General features: G+C 43.0%; 1 non-coding gene across 1 annotated transcript; it reads left to right on the forward strand.

The window, feature by feature from the left end:
• The first annotated feature begins 205 nt into the window (after positions 1 to 205).
• Trnap-agg lies at positions 206 to 280 on the forward strand. Its single transcript has one exon. It is a non-coding gene; the product is annotated as a tRNA-Pro (tRNA).
• The last annotated feature ends 19,242 nt before the right edge of the window (positions 281 to 19,522 follow it).

Genomic DNA, 19,522 nt, shown 5'->3' on the forward strand with positions numbered 1-19,522 from the left:
TTATTCTCGGCATTTCACCGAGTCCAATAAGAGAGCAAACTGAAAAGATCATTGAGCGACCTCTCCTCTTACAGGAATCAGCGAAATGCCCCGATTAATGAGGCTAATAGGCAAGGGGCGCGACATTACTGGCGTATGGATAAGTTGAGAATTTGCACCTGACAGGAAGTGTACTAGGGTAGTACGTGCAGTTGCAACGGCTACTGTGTCCAAATGGCTTAGTGGTCAGAGCATCTGCCCAGGAAGCAGCAGACCTGGGTTCAAGTCCCAGCTGGGCACAGATTTTCACCTTTCCCCATTGATTCAAATAAATGCCCACCCACTGCCTACGTCTGTAATTTCTTTGTGTCTTACTTCTTGCTGGATCAAAATAGGGTCTGTTCTTTTGGACATGTCTGAAACAGCAGACACCACACACATATCACACAATCAGATTTATTACCCATCGTTGTCACGTGATTTTTTTTTATCTTCTACCAGCTACCATGTGCACTTTATGTATTGGTGGAGTAATCAGATTTGCAACTGAAGTCATATGGTACTGCTCTCATAATATCTAAACACATCAAAAAAAATTTGCATCACCCCAGAAACCAGAACTTCTGAAGATAGACTTTGACCATGGATATTGTATCACAGACACAGTCCCTTTGACTGTTCAGAGATGTCACTAAACCCGCCCAAAGATGTAAACAACCATGCATGAGCAGCACCTAAAGAGATCAAACAGTCGATCAGTTTCAGTCATTCCATCAGGTAAGAGGTACATAACTCGCGTTCACTGTAGTCAACCATGCCTAGAAACTCAGTACCGCGTTTCGATCGCGTCCGCTTTGTTACTTTATGCCAGGAAGGGCTCTCAACAAGGGAAGTGTCCAGGCGTCTCGGAGTGAACCAAAGCCATGTTGTTCGGACATGGAGGAGATACATAGAGACAGGAACTGTCGATGACATGCCTCGCTCAGGTCGTGCAAGGGCTACTACTGCAGTGGATGACCGCTACCTACGGATTATAGCTCGGAGAAACCCTGACAGCAACGCCACCACGTTGAATAATGCTTTACGTGCACCCACAGCACGTCGTGTTACGGCTCAAACTGTGCGCAATAGGCTCCACGATGTGCAACTTCTCTCCCTACGTCTATTGCGAGGTCCATCTATGCAACCACGAATCCATGCAGCGTGGTACAGATGGGCCCACAACATGCCGAATGGACCGTTCAGGATTGGAATCTCGATCTGTTCGCCGATGTGTCACATATGCCTTCAACCAGACAATCGTCGGAGACGTGTTTGGAGGCAACCCGGTCAGTCTGAACGCCTCAGACACACTGTCCAGCGAGTGTAACAAAGTGGAGGTTCCCTGCTGTTTTGCGGTGGCATTATGTCGGGCCGACGTACGCCGCTGGTGGTCATGGAAAGCGCCGTAACGGCTGTACGATACGTTAATGCCATGCTCTGACCATTAGTGCAATCACATCGGCAGCATATTGGCGAGGCATTCGTCTTCATGGACGACAATTCCCGCCCCCACTGTGAACGTTTTGTGAATGATTACCATCAGGATAACGACATCGCTCGACTAGAGTGGCTAGAGTGGCCAGCATGTTCTCCAGACATGAAACTTATCGAACATGCCTGGGACAGATGAAAAGGGTTCTTTATGGATGACGTGACCCACCAACCACTCTGAGGGATTTACGGCGAATCGCCGTTGAGGAGTGGGACAACCTGGACCAACAGTGCCTTGATGAACTTGTGGACGGTATGCCACGACAAATACAGGCATGCATCAATGCAAGAGGACACGCTGCTGGGTATTAGAGGTACCGGTGTGTGCAGCAGTCTGGACCAACATCTCTGAAGGTCTCGATGTATGTTGGTACAACATGCAATGTGCTGTTTTCATGAGCAATAAAAGGTGACGCAAAACTTTTTTTGATGTACGCAAAGCAGATGATGAAAAAAACGCTTAATAAGAAAATATTGTCTATGCGTAAGTTTATTTCTGATTATACAGTTTCTGTAATACAATAGTGTGTTGTTACCAGTTATGTAGGCCATTACCTGTAATTATGTGTAGACACCAGTGACAGTAGCTTTAATAGCTGAAGGGTTACCGATACACTTTTCTTGTGGGAATTAAAAATCGTCACTTCAATCCCTATAGTTCTTAGCGCATGAAATTTCCGGGCAGATTAGAACTATGCGCTGCATGGTGACTCGAATTCGAGACCTTTGCCTTTTGCTGGAAAGTGCTGTACCGACTGTGCTACCCAAGCTCGACTCACGACCTGTCCTCACCGCTTTAATTCCGCGATCTCATCTCCTACCTTCCAAACTTCACAGAAGCTCTCCTACGACCTAGCAAGACTAGCACTCCTGGAAGAAAAATACACTCCTGGAAATGGAAAAAAGAACACATTGACACCGGTGTGTCAGACCCACCATACTTGTTCCGGACACTGCGAGAGGGCTGTACAAGCAATGATCACACGCACGGCACAGCGGACACACCAGGAACCGCGGTGTTGGCCGTCGAATGGCGCTAGCTGCGCAGCATTTGTGCACCGCCGCCGTCAGTGTCAGACAGTTTGCCGTGGCATACGGAGCTCCATCGCAGTCTTTAACACTGGTAGCATGCCGCGACAGAGTGGACGTGAACCGTATGTGCAGTTGACGGACTTTGAGCGAGGGCGTATAGTGGGCATGCGAGAGACCGGGTGGACGTACCGCCGAATTGCTCAACACGTGGGGCGTGAGGTCTCCACAGTACATCGATGTTGTCGCCAGTGGTCGGCGGAAGGTGCACGTGCCCATCGACCTGGGACCGGACCGCAGCGACGCACGGATGAACGCCAAGACCGTAGGATCCTACGCAGTGCCGTAGGGGACCGCACCGCCACTTCCCAGCAAATTAGGGACACTGTTGCTCCTGGGGTATCGGCGAGGACCATTCGCAACCGTCTCCATGAAGCTGGGCTACGGTCCCGCACACCGTTAGGCCGTCTTCCGCTCACGCCCCAACATCGTGCAGCCCTCCTCCAGTGGTGTCGCGACAGGCGTGAATGGAGGGACGAATGGAGACGTGTCGCCTTCAGCGATGAGAGTCGCTTCTGCCTTGGTGCCAATGATGGTCGTATGCGTGTTTGGCGCCGTGCAGGCGAGCGCCACAATGAGGACTGCATACGACCGAGGCACACAGGGCCAACACCCAGCATCATGGTGTGGGGAGCGATCTCCTACACTGGCCGTACACCACTGGTGATCGTCGAGGGGACACTGAATAGTGCACGGTACATCCAAGCCGTCATCGAACCCATCGTTCTACCATTCCTAGACCGGCAAGGGAACTTGCTGTTCCAACAGGACAATGCACGTCCGCATGTATCCCGTGCCACCCAACGTGCTCTAGAAGGTGTAAGTCAACTACCCTGGCCAGCAAGATCTCCGGATCTGTCCCCCACTGAGCATGCTTGGGACTGGATGAAGCGTCGTCTCACGTGGTCTGCACGTCCAGCACGAACGCTGGTCCAACTGAGGCGCCAGGTGGAAATGGCATGGCAAGCCGTTCCACAGGACTACATCCAGCATCTCTACGATCGTCTCCATGGGAGAATAGCAGCCTGCATTGCTGCGAAAGGTGGATATACACTGTACTAGTGCCGACATTGTGCATGCTCTGTTGCCTGTGTCTATGTGCCTGTGGTTCTGTCAGTGTGATCATGTGATGTATCTGACCCCAGGAATGTGTCAATAAAGTTTCCCCTTCCTGGGACAATGAATTCACGGTGTTCTTATTTGAATTTCCAGGAGTGTATTATACGAGTGGCATCACGACACAGAAAATCTGCGCCGGACCGGGACTCGAACCAACATTTTCAGTTTGCCGCGAGCGGTCACCTGAGTATTTAGTTTCTTTTTCCTTTTTTTTTTTTTGATCTCATTTTGTTCTATATTGTTCATTGAATTCGTTCGGGATGGACGTCCGATGACACCCGCTCAGACACTTCGTTTTCTCTCACCTTTTTTAGTACAGAGGGCAGCTAACCCTCTGACCGAAGACGCTGAGCTATCGTGCTGGCATACCATTCGGCTACCCGTGTACGATTCACTGCCAGACACAAACTTCCATATGTCGGCAACCATGCGTCTACGATCGGTAATCGTACAGCCATTATGTACACTACTGGCCATTAAAATTGCTACACCAAGAAGAAAGGCAGATCATAAACGGGCATTCATTGGACAAATGTATTATACTAAAACTGACATGTGATTAAATTTTCACGCAATTTGGGTGCATAGATCCTGAGAAATTAGTACCCAGAACAACCACCTTTGGCCTTAATAACGGCCTTGATACGCCTGGGGATTGAGTCGGAGCTCGGGTGGGGTGCACAGGTACAGCTGCCAATGCAGCTTCCAACACGATACCGCAGTCCATCAAGAGTAGTGACTGGCGTATTGTGACGAGCCATTTGCTCGGCCACCATTGACCAGACGTTTTCCGTTGGTGAGAGATGTGGAGAATGTGCTGGCCAGGGAAACACTCGAACATTTTCCGTATCCAGAAAGGCCCGTACAGGACCTGCAATATGCGGTCGTGCATTATTCTGCAGGGATCGAATGAAGGGTAGAGCCACGGGTCGTAACACATCTGAAATGTAACGTCCACTGTTCAGAGTGCCGTCAGTGCGAACAAGAGGTGACCGAGACGTGTAACCAGTGGAACACCATACCATCACGCCGGGTGATACGCCAGTATGGCGATGACGAATATACGCGTCCAATGTGCGTTCACCGCGATGTCGCGAAACACGGATGCGACCATCATGATGCTGTAAACAGAACCTTCATTCATCCGAAAAAATGACGTTTTGCCATTCGTGCACCCAGGTTCGTTGCTGAGTACACCATCGCAGGCGCTCCTGTCTGTGATGCAGCGCCCAGTGTAACAGCAGCCATGGTCTCCGAGCTGATAGTCCGTGCTGCTGCAAACGTCGTCGAACTGTTTGTGCAGATGGTTGTTGTCTTGCAAACGTCCGCATCTGTTAACTCAGGGATCGAGACAGCCACGCGGATAAGATGCCTGTCACCTTGACTGCTAGCGATACGAGGCCGCTGGGATCCAGCACGGTGTTTCGGATTGTCTTCCTGAACGCACCGATTCCATATTCTGCTAACAGTCGTTGGATCTCGAACAACACGAGCAGCAATGTCGCGATACGATAAAGCGCAATCGCGATAGGCTACAATCCGACCTTTATCAAAGCCGGAAACGTGATGGTACGCATTTCTCCTCCTTACACGAGGCATCACAATAACGTTTCACCAGGCAACGCCGGTCAACTGCTGTTTGTGTATGGGAAATCGGTTGGAAACTTTCCTCATGTCACCACGTTGTAGGTGTCGCCACCAGCGCCAACCTTGTGTGAATGCTCTGAATAGCAAATCACAGCATCTTTTTCCTGTCGGTTAAATTTAGCGTCTGTAGCCCGTCGTCTTCGTGGTGTAGCAATTTTAATGGCAGGTCAGACGTTGCATTTTAAAGTTACTTGCCCGGTATCGGCAGATAAATAGGATACTGAAGTGCCTCTGTTATTTTGATTACGATGCAAAGAAACTTTGCATCATAATCAGGACAACACAGGCGCCGCAGTACCGTATTACACGACACGTCGTTGTTCAGTACGAACAGTTTATAGTCGAAAAACAATTATGTGCTGCCATTAGACTGTCTTTAAAACGCAATCAACAATCTTTAAAGACTGTGTAACGGCCAGAAGTGATGTGAACCGCGTTTCCGTACTTGGCCCCCTATGGCGGTATTGATCGGCGCGAGGCGAGCAGCTGCCTAAGTGGCCGGCCCGTGCTGTTTGTGCAGCGCGCGGTGGGGCACCTGCGGCTGCGGCGGCGCTGCGCGGCGGACCGTCGCCGTCACGTCCCCGGTGTCTGCGGCCGCGCCTGCGGCTGACCAGGCGCCAGAGATGGCGCCGGGGCCCGCGCTGGGGCTGCGGACGGCCGCAGCCGCGTAATGAGCGGAGCGCCCGCTATGCGGCCCCCCTACCTCCCTCTCCACAGACCGCGCTATTTCATTTCAGCGTGCGCGCCGCCAGGCGGCGGGCAGCTGGCGTGGTGCTCCGCAGGGCTGCGTGCTGGGACTGACAGCCGCGTCAACTGACTGTCCTCCTGACAACGGGGCGGCACCCGCGTAGCATTCCAAGGCTCAAGAACCTGCTCTTTAGTTGGCTATCAGACGAAGGTTCCTGTTTGCACGATATTTCCTATTTTCTTCCTGAGTTATGTGCGCACAACCTCTGAAAATCGTTCAAAGATAGACAAGGTGCTCTTAAGGCTAATTGAAAGAATGCTATTTGGTGACTTCGAGATTCATCCCACTCCCGTTCTCCAGTGAAGTAATCCACCATTTCATCAATTTTAAGAGGATGAAAGTCAACATTTTATCAGCAATGACGATGCTGGCACGTTTCTGTTATCATTGTAAACACTGACATTTCTCTGTGTACAGTGACGGCCTTTCAACATTCACATTTTGTTTTGTTTGCAGACGACACAACTATAGCAATAAATAGCTTTTGAAGAAGAATTTTAGAAAGATAGACAAAATGAATATTTTTTTTAAAGGAAAACTCTTGTCACTCAAAGTGAAAAAACATACTATATGTGGTTCAGACTGAGTAAGTGGTTTCCTCCCAGCACACCTCTGACATGTGAAGAGTGGAAATGTCACATGTAGCATGTCCCTTGGCTTATTCAACGTGCCAAATAATAAAGGAACTGTCTCAAACATTCTTTACTAGATGGTACATGATTTGGTGCCAAACTATGCTTCCATATGGAGTTTCAAGGGTAAAGCATTGAGGTCTCCTCCATTTAGTTGATGCACTGTTTGTGTGTTGAACAGAGTGCATGCAAGCTTTTGTTTCTATAGATAAAGCATCTTTGTAACGGAAGGAGACAATTTGGCTTTAGAAGCCAGTAAAATAGTGGGACAAAACAATGTGTATCTGAAAGCGTTATTAAAAGAGAATGACAACAGTAAAGTTTGCAACATCTGATCCTGAGAATGGAGCTGTATAAGATAGAGAAGCCCACAGTGAAAGATTTTTCTTCAACTTAATTGCCGCGTAGAGTGGCCGCGCAGTTAGATGCGCCATGTTACTGACTGCACTGCGCCTCCCGTCAGAAGTTCGAGTCCTCCCTCGGGCATGTATGTGTGTGTTATCCTTAGCATAAGTTAGTTTCAGTGGTGTTTAAGTCTAGGGACCAATTACCTCAACAGTTTGGTCCCATAGGAATTCACACACATTTGAACATTTTTTCAATTTAATTTTGTTATTCTCATTTCAAAAAATTATAAGGTATCTGTATCGTCTCCAGACGTACTAGTTAAAACTTTATTCCTGTACTTCAGTACTTACATTACCGTAAATAAAACACAGTTCCTCGGTATTAACAGAACCTGAAATACTGTTTTATTTTCTCCTAGAACCATTCATTGTGTTGGTATGACACCTAGAATATTCTCAAAAATTTATTTATTTTCTGATATGTCTTATTCTATTTTACACTGACAAGGTGAGTGGGATAATTCTGTGTTGTCAGAACATGTTCTCAGTTCTTTTGGGTACAAATTAGTTATACATAATAAGAGATATAGTTTTCTTTAGATTCCCCTAACAAAAGTGTAGTTTGTCATCTAGAACTTATGGCATTTCCATTCTTCGTATGATGACATGCAGATAGAACAGTGATAAATTTTTAGGATTACAATTTCATAATAATTTGAATTGTCAGGAGCACATCAAAGTATTGTTGAAGCACCTAAACCATTCTTTATTTTCAGTGTTGATCTTGACAGACACTTCCATAAAGTTATAGACAATAATTTTTAGTTGAAACTCTCAAACTAAGCTCAAGTTTTACAATTCGAAAAGGGCGCAGTTTGTTGCTGAGGTGTAGACTCAATAATGTACTGTTCAGGGGTTTGTGCTTACCGACTACTAACATAAATATACCTTAATGAAATTTGTCATTCATAAAAGACATATCTTCTTCAAAGTGCAGTTCATGGAACCATTACTATAAATATAAATAACCATCACAAAAATTTAAAAGTTCTGTCTTCTGTCTGTAAAGGCGTCCATTATTCGGGAAAACATATTTTAGATAAAGTGCCAGCAACTGTACAAAGTTTAACAACAGCTAATTAAATTCAATTTAGGAGAAGCCTAAAGATTTTACTAGTAGTCAACACCTTCTACTTCATTAACAGATTTCCTAGTAGAATCGACTGATGTGGTGTGTTTTATTATTACCATAAGATGATGTGAGTACTATGTAAAATATGATTTCTGTATGTTGTCAGTTCACTAATGGTATCATTGCAATTAAGTGTTGTAAACATAGTTTCTCTTTGATAATGCATGGCTCTAATAGCCTGATAATTATCGCATGCACCTCGCCATATTACATCTCTGTACGTTTTGTGACAAGTTTAATATTCTCCCATATTAAAAAGTACATTTAAAGTTTTTGACTTATGCCATGTCAACGAGAATCATTTAATTTGGGATCTGAGAAGAATACATAATCATATATATGTTCTAAATATGTATTACATATTCTTGTTTTATGAAATGTGCTACATTGTGCGAGAACTCCTTACTACACCCCTACAGAACAAAACATACATCTAATATATCATGCTAATTTGTGTTATTGTATAAGGCTGTGATGTATCATGAGGTATTTTTCAACACAATGGCTGACATGACTGATAGTTGCTGAAGAATAAAGTGATTGTTCACAGCAGCAATCTGTAGTTACATGTGACTTTAAAGCACATCACACTTCTCATACCATGATTAAGTTCGAAGTCAGGTGTCACCAGCGCTAAATTATTGAAGAACGCGTTCGAAAGATAGATTATACATCACAAGGGGGCCTAAATGAGAGATCACCTTGAAAAAGTTGACAAAATTAAGACCTAAAACCAACTTCTACTTTATTCCTCGGACCAGATATCTTAACCAAAGTTAAAGTTCCTAAAGTTTGCCTTATTTTAGACTGTATTGGAACATATTTTGTGATTACCAAGTATGAAAGGATATATAACATAACTTTAAAATTTGTCAACAATGTGTGTATGAATATTAAATATTACATACAAAATGTTTTTGTAGAGAAGAATCAAAGAGAAATAATATGCATAGAACGTAATAGACTATTTGCTACACTCAGATCAGTTTAAAAACAGTTGATGAATTCCTAAATCCAGAAAATCATTAATTCTTACTGCACAAGATATTTTAGTATGAGAAACTAGTTAACCATAAATGTTGTGTTCGCTAATGATCTCATTTTTTCTAAATTGAAATTTCTTTCCAAAAAATATTGGGGGAGATGGGCCCCTGTGCCCCCCGTGGTGGTGATGCCCATGGGGACCGGTTTAACCATAGGACTTACAAGGTGTACAATGCAAGTGGGCCCAGTAATATAGAGACACCAGAAAAGCAAATAACATGTTATTGATATTTTTACCAAGATGAAAAATGAAGGCAAGAAAATTATATGTAAGTGATTAAAAGTATAGAAATAGGGGCAGATCAAAACGATTTTGTAGAAATGGTCACGCAGAGTTGAATTTAGCACAACTGTTAGGGTGTGTGAACGGTGCATGTCCTTGTCATCTCTTATAACACTTGGTTTGCATCATGTTTGTCGGACATCACAACAGAGCAGAGCATATTAGTTATTACACAACAATAGCAACAGTGGAAATGCATACCAAAACATCACATTTATGCAGAAAATTATTCTCTTTTGATGTGTAGTGTACTTGAGATTGTATTATGAACATTTTTTTCTAAAAATTTAACTTTTGCCACACCTTTACAACAGCAATCTAAGCTGTTCTGTAATACGTTGCGGTGTAATAAAGACCAGTCAACAGCCAACTTGGTTTCACACCAGTTCTACTCACAGGAGCCGGCCGGGTTGGCCGGGCAGTTCTAGGCACTACAGTCTGGAACTGTGTGACCGTTACTGTCACAGGTTCGAATCCTGCCTCGGGCACAGATGTGTGTGATGTCCTTAGGTTAGTTAGGTTTAAGTAGTTCTAAGTTCTAAGGGACTGATGACCTCAGAAGTTAGGTCCCATAGTGCTCAGAGTCATTAGAACCATTTTCCTCGCAGTAAGTTAATAATGGGAGTATCGTTAACTGATGTGTTACTTTTCAAACTTGAGTTGAACATTTTAACATTTTTTTCGTACTTACCTGTGTACTTTTACAGAAAAATGAAACGTTTTTAAGTTAAGTAAGAACATATATGTCACACACAATAATGCAAGATGAAGTGAGAATGAGAAAAAGAAACAAACAGAAAGAATGAAAACATATAATTTTTTCTCTTCCTAGTGGCAGTGCTAGCCAATGGTTACAGACGTTTGCGGCCTCGCAAGTGAGTGTGCTTCTGAAGTTAAAAGTTATAACCGCAGTGTTCTGAAACTTACAACTGAAAGAAAAAGATAATAATCACCATAAATATAATTAGGGCTATTAATTTCGCTAAGTATTCAAATGATCGTGCAGATTATAACTTATATGAAGATGACGAAACTAGAAAGTTCTTTGTCAGACAAAATCTTTATTAACCAGTGGGTTCATTCCTCAAAAATGCTAAGCAGGGAAACAGGAACTTCTGCATTAATTATTTGTGAATCATCTAAAAACGACTTTGATTACTATAAACAGTACTGGCTCTTTGGATGGAAGAATTTGTTGTAAGCTTGGAAGGAAAAGGTTCAGTGCTGGAGGTGGCTAACCAAAAGTACAGAGCAACACAAAATTAGTTACGCACGTTTGAAAACGTGCAATGTTTTCGGTTTGGGGCATAAAACATGCTTGTGGATTCAGCTCTAGAGAAAAGTGAGAACACATGCAAACAGGTCCTTGACAGTATTTTGAATGTGGTGTCAACACTGGCATCCAGTGACATAGCTTTTCGGGGATGTAGGGAGGAAACTGGAAAATCAAACAGTGAAAAATTTTGAGCAATTATCGAATTTCTCACAAAGTACGTTCTGGTATTACGCAATCTAATAAACAAACCAAAAAATATGCAAAAGTAGCCTATCCCTTCAACTCAAAATGAGTTAATAAATGTCCTATCCCATGCAATTGGAAAAGGAATTATTAAGGACATTAAAGGTGCTCCATTCTTCTCTTTCATTTCAGGTGCAACACAGAACATTACAGAAAGAAATCGATTAAGTCAGATATTTAGATATGTTACATACGATAACTCTGGAAGGGCTTGTAGTGTAAAAATAAAAAAAAAGGTGTTTAGATTTTCGTGAAATAAAAGATCAAAGTGCATAAACAACAGAAAAGGAAATACAAAATGTAGTAGATGAAGGGACTCTTCTTAACCAAAACCCATGGTCAGGTTTATATGGTTGCGCCATTACATCAGGCGTATACAAAGCTGTTGAAACGAGAATTCAACAAAGACAAAAACTGCAAAATATGTGAATAGTGCAGCTTATAATTCAAATGTAGTACTTAACGATGCTCTGTGTTATGTTGGCTTCGTGCCCGTCAACGCTGACACCAATAGCAAGGAGAAAAGTTGCCATGGCCGGTGGCTGGAATCCAAGATGATCTGTATATAAGACCTTCAAATTACTGGTACAATTTATTTCTGAAAAGGAAAGAAACGTAATTTCTTGTTGTGAAGTGGCTTTCTATGCTTCCTGTGCCTCCTACAAGCAATTACATTAACTCTCTACTATTATTAGCAGAACCCAGGCTAATTATCGTCTTTCTATTACTTAGTACTGATGGTCCCGAAGCCTATGACCGAACTAGGGCCGATCCGATGGGCGGCTGGTTAAGTCAGCGTAGACAGAAGGCGCTGAACCCTGTCCTCCTGGAGGTGTGGCGCTGCCTGTTCTTTCCATTGGTGTGCGGGTCAGCGCCTTCTTGATGCCACTTCATTCCACTGCGCTTGTCGGTGTGCAGTCGATGCTTTAGGATTGCACGCTCTATGCAGAATTTAAGAAGTCGAGTCCTTTTATGTCACAGCAGAAAAGCTGTGACTGTTCTTCAGTCACAGAATGAAAGGATGGGAACTTTTCGTGTCTTTCTGTATCTTAAAAATCCCTTGCACATCGTTTTGACCCATGAGATTCCAGTATGTTAAACATGTTAGTTATGCTTGTGTCTATGTCCTTAAGGCTCTATCAAAAATAATATTGATATCTAAGAAAAGGGGAAACAGAGAAGAAGCTGTTTTGAAAAACCAATAAAGGAATTTGAATTTATTTTTCTGATAGTACTGCAGTCAAAGATTCTAGAATGTACTAATTTAACATTTCAAACTATGCAGTCGGAAAATATAGCGCTTGAGTTTGTTATCTGATTCAAACTGCAGCTGATTAATTAATTGTATATTCAAACGGTTTTGAAGAAGCTATGTTATCAGCCACATCTTTGGCAAAAGTCGAGCACTTCCCCACAATTTGAAAATAAAACAATTAGAAAAGTTCAAAAAACGTTTTAACTAATTGTCTCAGGACGAGGGCCTGGAGGATAAAAATCTGGATTTCAGAACCACATTTTTAATGGCTGTTTGTACGTTATTGTAGCCCTGTTACAAATCAGATGGGAGAGTATACATTATGTTAACCATTTCTTCAAAATTATTTTCTGAAAATTTTTAAGTTCCACTTGCAGCAAACAAATTCAAAATGCAGCAGTAATCCCTTAAAATGAATATGAGGAGGCAATTTCGAGACAAGGTAATAGATTTCACAAGCGCTCTAAAAAGAAATAGTCTAATTAACTTTCAGGTGACTATGCTTTTGTACCTCCTTAAAGCATTGAGAACAGTGGAGGTGGACTACAGGCAGAAGACTAGGATTAACACAATATAAGTACCTTATGTTCTACTTAGAACAAACAAAATCATCTTAAACAATAATTCCGATAGATCAACGTTTTTTACCAACAATGTACATGAAACCTAGCTTTTTTCAAACAAATAACCATATTGAAAATTAAAATATTATTTTTATTTTCCAGCACTATAGCATTACAAGAAGTAATTGATTTTATTTTTCATTTTCCTTTTTATTTTGTTTTACCTTTCACTGGAATTAAAAACTGCAACTTAACATTATTATGTTGTGTTACCAGTACCACCTAGGTTTTTTTCATTGAGTTACAATTCATGTTCACGAAGTGTAACATCCAAGACACACTACTCTCTTCATTTTCTCATAACAGGTATTGCAAATGAACTCATTGCAGCTCTAATGCTTTGTTGTAGTGTTTATGTAATTTTTCCTTGGACATATCTGACATTGCTCTTTAGTTTCGATGGTCCTCCTGCCACCTCTGCATTCTATTCCAGGGTCAGATTTCTAATGACTTTTGTAATAAATTAGTGATGGCCAACTGGAGTTTGTATTCTCTTCTTCACGTCTGAATTACCAGATCCTATACTTGTTCCAGAAAACAATATCTTCTACAGTCTGAAGAATCTACTATCAATGTGGGGTTTTTAACCTTCCATAACATGAACGCATTTAAAATCCTATATCAGTCAAGATCTTGAATGGAACATACGGCCAACTTATTGGTGCGTGGTATGTGGAACACTTGCTGATCATTTCATCCATTATTTCCACTGCACATTTTGTTTGATCATAATGCAAAATTATAAATAGCTTACAGTTTTTCTCATTTTAAATTCTTTTGTCGGCATGGTGGTCAGTCCTTAGTAAAATTATAACCTTCTTTTGGGCTACATAGTATATCATTGGTAGTTAGTTCATCTTTGAGGCAAAATTAGTGGACTTCACTTGTATAGATGCATTAGGAAGCATAACATCAGGATCTACATCTACATCTACATCTATACTCCGCGAGCCACCTTACGGTGTGTGGCGGAGGGTACTTATTGTACCACTATCTGATCCCCGCTTCCCTGTTCCATTCACGAATTGTGCGTGGGAAGAACGACTGCTTGTAAGTCTCCGTATTTGCTCTAATTTCTCGGATCTTTTCGTTGTGATCATTACGCGAGATATATGTGGGCGGTAGTAATATGTTGCCCATCTCTTCCCGGAATGTGCTCTCTCGTAATTTCGATAATAAACCTCTCCGTATTGCGTAACGCCTTTCTTGAAGTGTCCGCCACTGGAGCTTGTTCAGCATCTCCGTAACGCTCTCGCGCTGACTAAATGTCCCCATGACGAATCGCGCTGCTTTTCGCTGGATCATGTCTATCTCTTCTATTAATCCAACCTGGTAAGGGTCCCATACTGATGAGCAATACTCAAGAATCGGACGAACAAGCGTTTTGTAAGCTACTTCTTTCGTCGATGAGTCACATTTTCTTAGAATTCTTCCTATGAATCTCAACCTGGCGCCTGCTTTTCCCACTATTTGTTTTATGTGATCATTCCACTTCAGATCGCTCCGGATAGTAACTCCTAAGTATTTTACGGTCGTTACCGCTTCCAATGATTTACCACCTATGGCATAATCGTACTGGAATGGATTTCTGCCCCTATGTATGCGCATTATATTACATTTATCTACGTTTAGGGAAAGCTGCCAGCTGTCGCACCATGCATTAATCCTCTGCAGGTCTTCCTGGAGTACGTACGAGTCTTCTGATGTTGCTACTTTCTTGTAGACAACCGTGTCATCTGCAAATAGCCTCACGGAGCTACCGATGTTGTCAACTAAGTCATTTATGTATATTGTAAACAATAAAGGTCCTATCACGCTTCCTTGCGGTACTCCCGAAATTACCTCTACATCTGCAGATTTTGAACCGTTAAGAATGACATGTTGTGTTCTTTCTTCTAGGAAATCCTGAATCCAATCACAAACCTGGTCCGATATTCCGTAAGCTCGTATTTTTTTCACTAAACGTAAGTGCGGAACCGTATCAAATGCCTTCCTGAAGTCCAGGAATACGGCATCAATCTGCTCGCCAGTGTCTACGGCACTGTGAATTTCTTGGACAAATAGGGCGAGCTGAGTTTCACATGATCTCTGTTTGCGGAATCCATGTTGGTTATGATGAAGGAGATTTGTATTATCTAAGAACGTCATAATACGAGAACACAAAACATGTTCCATTATTCTACAACAGACTGACGTAAGCGAAATAGGCCTATAATTATTCGCATCTGATTTATGACCCTTCTTGAAAATGGGAACGACCTGCGCTTTCTTCCAGTCGCTAGGTACTTTACGTTCTTCCAGCGATCTACGATAAATTGCTGATAGAAAGGGGGCAAGTTCTTTAGCATAATCACTGTAGAATCTTAAGGGTATCTCGTCTGGTCCGGATGCTTTTCCGCTACTAAGTGATAGCAGTTGTTTTTCAATTCCGATATCGTTTATTTCAATATTTTCCATTTTGGCGTCCGTGCGACGGCTGAAGTCAGGGACCGTGTTACGATTTTCCGCAGTGAAACAGTTTCGGAACACTGAATTCAGTATTTCTGCCTTTCTTCGGTCGTCCTCTGTTTCGGTGCCATCGTGGTCAACGAGTGACTGAATAGGGGATTTAGATCCGCTTACCGATTTTACATATGACCAAAACTTTTTAGGGTTCTTGTTTAGATTGTTTGCCAATGTTTTATGTTCGAATTCGTTGAATGCTTCTCTCATTGCTCTCTTTACGCTCTTTTTCGCTTCGTTCAGCTTTTCCTTATCAGCTATGATTCGACTACTCTTAAACCTATGATGAAGCTTTCTTTGTTTCCGTAGTACCTTTCGTACATGATTGTTATACCACGGTGGATCTTTCCCCTCGCTTTGGACCTTAGTCGGTACGAACTTATCTAAGGCGTACTGGACGATGTTTCTGAATTTTTTCCATTTTTGTTCCACATCCTCTTCCTCAGAAATGAACGTTTGATGGTGGTCACTCAGATATTCTGCGATTTGTGCCCTATCACTCTTGTTAAGCAAATATATTTTCCTTCCTTTCTTGGCATTTCTTATTACACTTGTAGTCATTGATGCAACCACTGACTTATGATCGCTGATACCCTCTTCTACATTCACGGAGTCGAAAAGTTCCGGTCCATTTGTTGCTATGAGGTCTAAAACGTTAGCTTCACGAGTTGGTTCTCTAACTATCTGCTCGAAGTAATTCTCGGACAAGGCAGTCAGGATAATGTCACAAGAGTCTCTGTCCCTGGCTCCAGTTCTGATTGTGTGACTATCCCATTCTATACCTGGTAGATTGAAGTCTCCCCCTATTACAATAGTATGATCACGAAACTTCTTCACGACGTTCTGCAGGTTCTCTCTGAGGCGCTCAACTACTACGGTTGCTGATGCAGGTGGTCTATAGAAGCATCCGACTATCATATCTGACCCACCTTTGATACTTAGCTTAACCCAGATTATTTCACATTCGCATTCGCTAATAACTTCACTGGATATTATTGAATTCTTTACTGCTATAAATACTCCTCCACCATTGGCGTTTATCCTATCCTTGCGGTATATATTCCATTCTGTGTCTAGGATTTCGTTACTGTTCACTTCAGGTTTTAACCAACTTTCCGTTCCTAATACTATATGCGCACTATTTCCTTCAATAAGAGATACTAATTCAGGAACCTTGCCCTGGATACTCCTGCAGTTTACCAATATTACGTTAACTTTTCCTGTTTTCGGTCTCTGAGGACGGACGTTCTTTATCAACGATGATAATGTCCTCTCTGGTAAGCCGTCAGGTATTTTATCGTTTCGCCCAAGGGGGGGTCCCTCTAACCTAAAAAACCCCCGTGTGCACGCCACACGTACTCTGCTACCCTAGTAGCTGCTTCCGGTGTGTAGTGCACGCCTGACCTGTCTAGGGGGGGCCCTACAGTTCTCCACCCAATAACAGAGGTCGATGAATTTGCAACCATTATAGTCGCAGAGTCGTCTGAGCCTCTGGTTTAGACCCTCCACACGGCTCCAAACCAGAGGACCGCGATCGACTCTGGGCACTATGCTGCAGATATTAAGCTCAGCTTGCACTCCGCGTGCGATGCTGGTTGTCTTCACCAAATCAGCCAGCCGCCGGAAGGAACCAAGGATGGCCTCAGAACCCAAGCGGCAGGCGTCATTCGTTCCGACATGTGCTACTATCTGCAGCCGGTCACACCCAGTGCGTTCAATAGCTGCCGGAAGGGCCTCCTCCACATTACGGACGAGTCCCCCCGGCAAGCACACCGAGTGCACACTGGCATTCTTCCCCGACCTACCCGCTATTTTCCTGAAGGGCTCCATAACCCGCCTAACGTTGGAGCTCCCTATAACTAATAGGCCCGCCCTCTGTGACTGTCGGGACCTTGCCGGAGAATCGGCCACTGGCCCAACAGGCGAGGCATCCTGTGGTGGCTCGGAAACGATGTCATCACCACTAGGAAGCACCCCGTACCTGTTGGAAAGGGGTAAGGCAGCTGCCACGCGGCCAGATCCCACCTTCGCCTTTCGGCCAGGCACGCGCGAGCCCACCACTGTCCGCCATTCACCCTGGAGTGATGGCTGACCGGTAAGATGCTCACTGCCGGAAGACGCAGCGACATCAGGGGTTCCATGTGATTCCAAGGCCACCGAAGTAGGCATAGGTCTCACCACAGTTGCCCCAACGCCACTACGAGCCGACGCCTGCGCCTCGAGCTCGATGAGCCTAACAGACAAAGCCTCCACCTGCCCCCGAAGAGTGGCCAATTCTCCTTGCGTCCGCTCACAACAACCACAGTCCCTACACATGACTATGTTTACCCTACTCTATACGGTGACAAATTCCCAAGATAATCTTCTGATGAGCTACTCTGATAATCAAGAAACACTCACTGAAATACGAGACGCGAAAACTACGCTAGGTTTTCCCAGAAAAACTATTTAAAAGCTAAGCGCAGCAAATAAGTACAAAAACGCTTTATACAAACAGTACTCGCTGCTGCTGGTGCTCTCGCTCTGGCTGTCACAAGACAACTGCTGATTCAAGTGACTAGTGGCTAACGGCCGCGAAACAAACAAAAGACGGTTTTAGGGCGCTTTCTGTTCTAAACGATCAAGAAAATACTAAGAAATCTAACACGAAAACTACGTAAAGTTTTATCAAGAACTGTTAGTTACTATGCAGAGCAGATAAACACAAATAGAATCCCTTCCTTAGTGGAAGGTCGTAAACAAAATGCAAAATAAACGCTTTATACAAACAGTACTCGCTGCTGCTGGTGCTCTCGCTCTGGCTGTCACAAGACAACTGCTGATTCAAGTGACTAGTGGCTAACGGCCGCGAAACAAACAAAAGACGGTTTTAGGGCGCTTTCTGTTCTAAACGATCAAGAAAATACTAAGAAATCTAACACGAAAACTACGTAAAGTTTTATCAAGAACTGTTAGTTACTATGCAGAGCAGATAAACACAAATAGAATCCCTTCCTTAGTGGAAGGTCGTAAACAAAATGCAAAATAAACGCTTTATACAAACAGTACTCGCTGCTGCTGGTGCTCTCGCTCTGGCTGTCACAAGACAGGATTGTGTGCTTTGTTCTTTCCAAGGGTATCACAGAAGGTCAGATTATTCTAAGTGCAAGAGAAACAGAGGTGAAACAGTTACCTGTTGTGACAACTTGATTACCATGAAGCTTATGAAGACAGCTTTTAAGGTCGAGCAAAACCCATTGTCCTTGGTTCCTTTCAACTGAGGTTTTTACTTCTGCAGTATAAACTTGTAAGTTTTTACAGTATGTTGAGTTCACATCAACTGTCACCCAGGTTTTTGTGCCATATATATATATATATATATATATATATATATATATATATATATATATATGTGTGTGTGTGTGTGTGTGTGTGTGTGTGTGTGTGTATGTGTTTGTGTGTGTGTGTGTGTGTGTGTGCCACATATACACTCTAATTCGAGAACATTTTCGGAGGAAAACAAGTTGTGTGTCCTCTGTGACAGATGAATATTTCTCTTCATTCAGAATTTTTCTATTAAAAGCAACATAAAAACAATGAGCCATTTTACTAATGTAATCGACAATAATTTGTATCATATGTTCGTCAATGACTAATTTGTGACCTTGTAACTTTCGCTCACTGAGGAATACCTGGAGATCAGGTGGTCAAACCAAGAGGTACAGTAGTTATGTTGTATGCAGTCCATCCAGTTACCTTTGGCAGTCCAGCTGACCATAGAATTCCACTTTTAGCAATTACTCACTCAAACTGCTGTCTCTGTAACTGTTATCTTGACTGCAATTTCCGCAGTCTTGAGTGTCTGTAATTTCCTCTTCTTGTTATAAAGCATTCCGATTTTCTGAATTCAAAGATTTAACATTTATTTCATATTCTTCTTCATCACTGCTATCATTTATTATTTGCATAACTTTCTCTAAATCCCTGCGATTATCCATCTGAAATTCACTTTTCCATTTCAACATGAGAAC

Source organism: Schistocerca piceifrons, chromosome 1 (genome assembly GCF_021461385.2).
Source record: "Schistocerca piceifrons isolate TAMUIC-IGC-003096 chromosome 1, iqSchPice1.1, whole genome shotgun sequence".
In the NCBI taxonomy this organism is placed as follows: Eukaryota; Metazoa; Arthropoda; class Insecta; order Orthoptera; family Acrididae; genus Schistocerca; species Schistocerca piceifrons.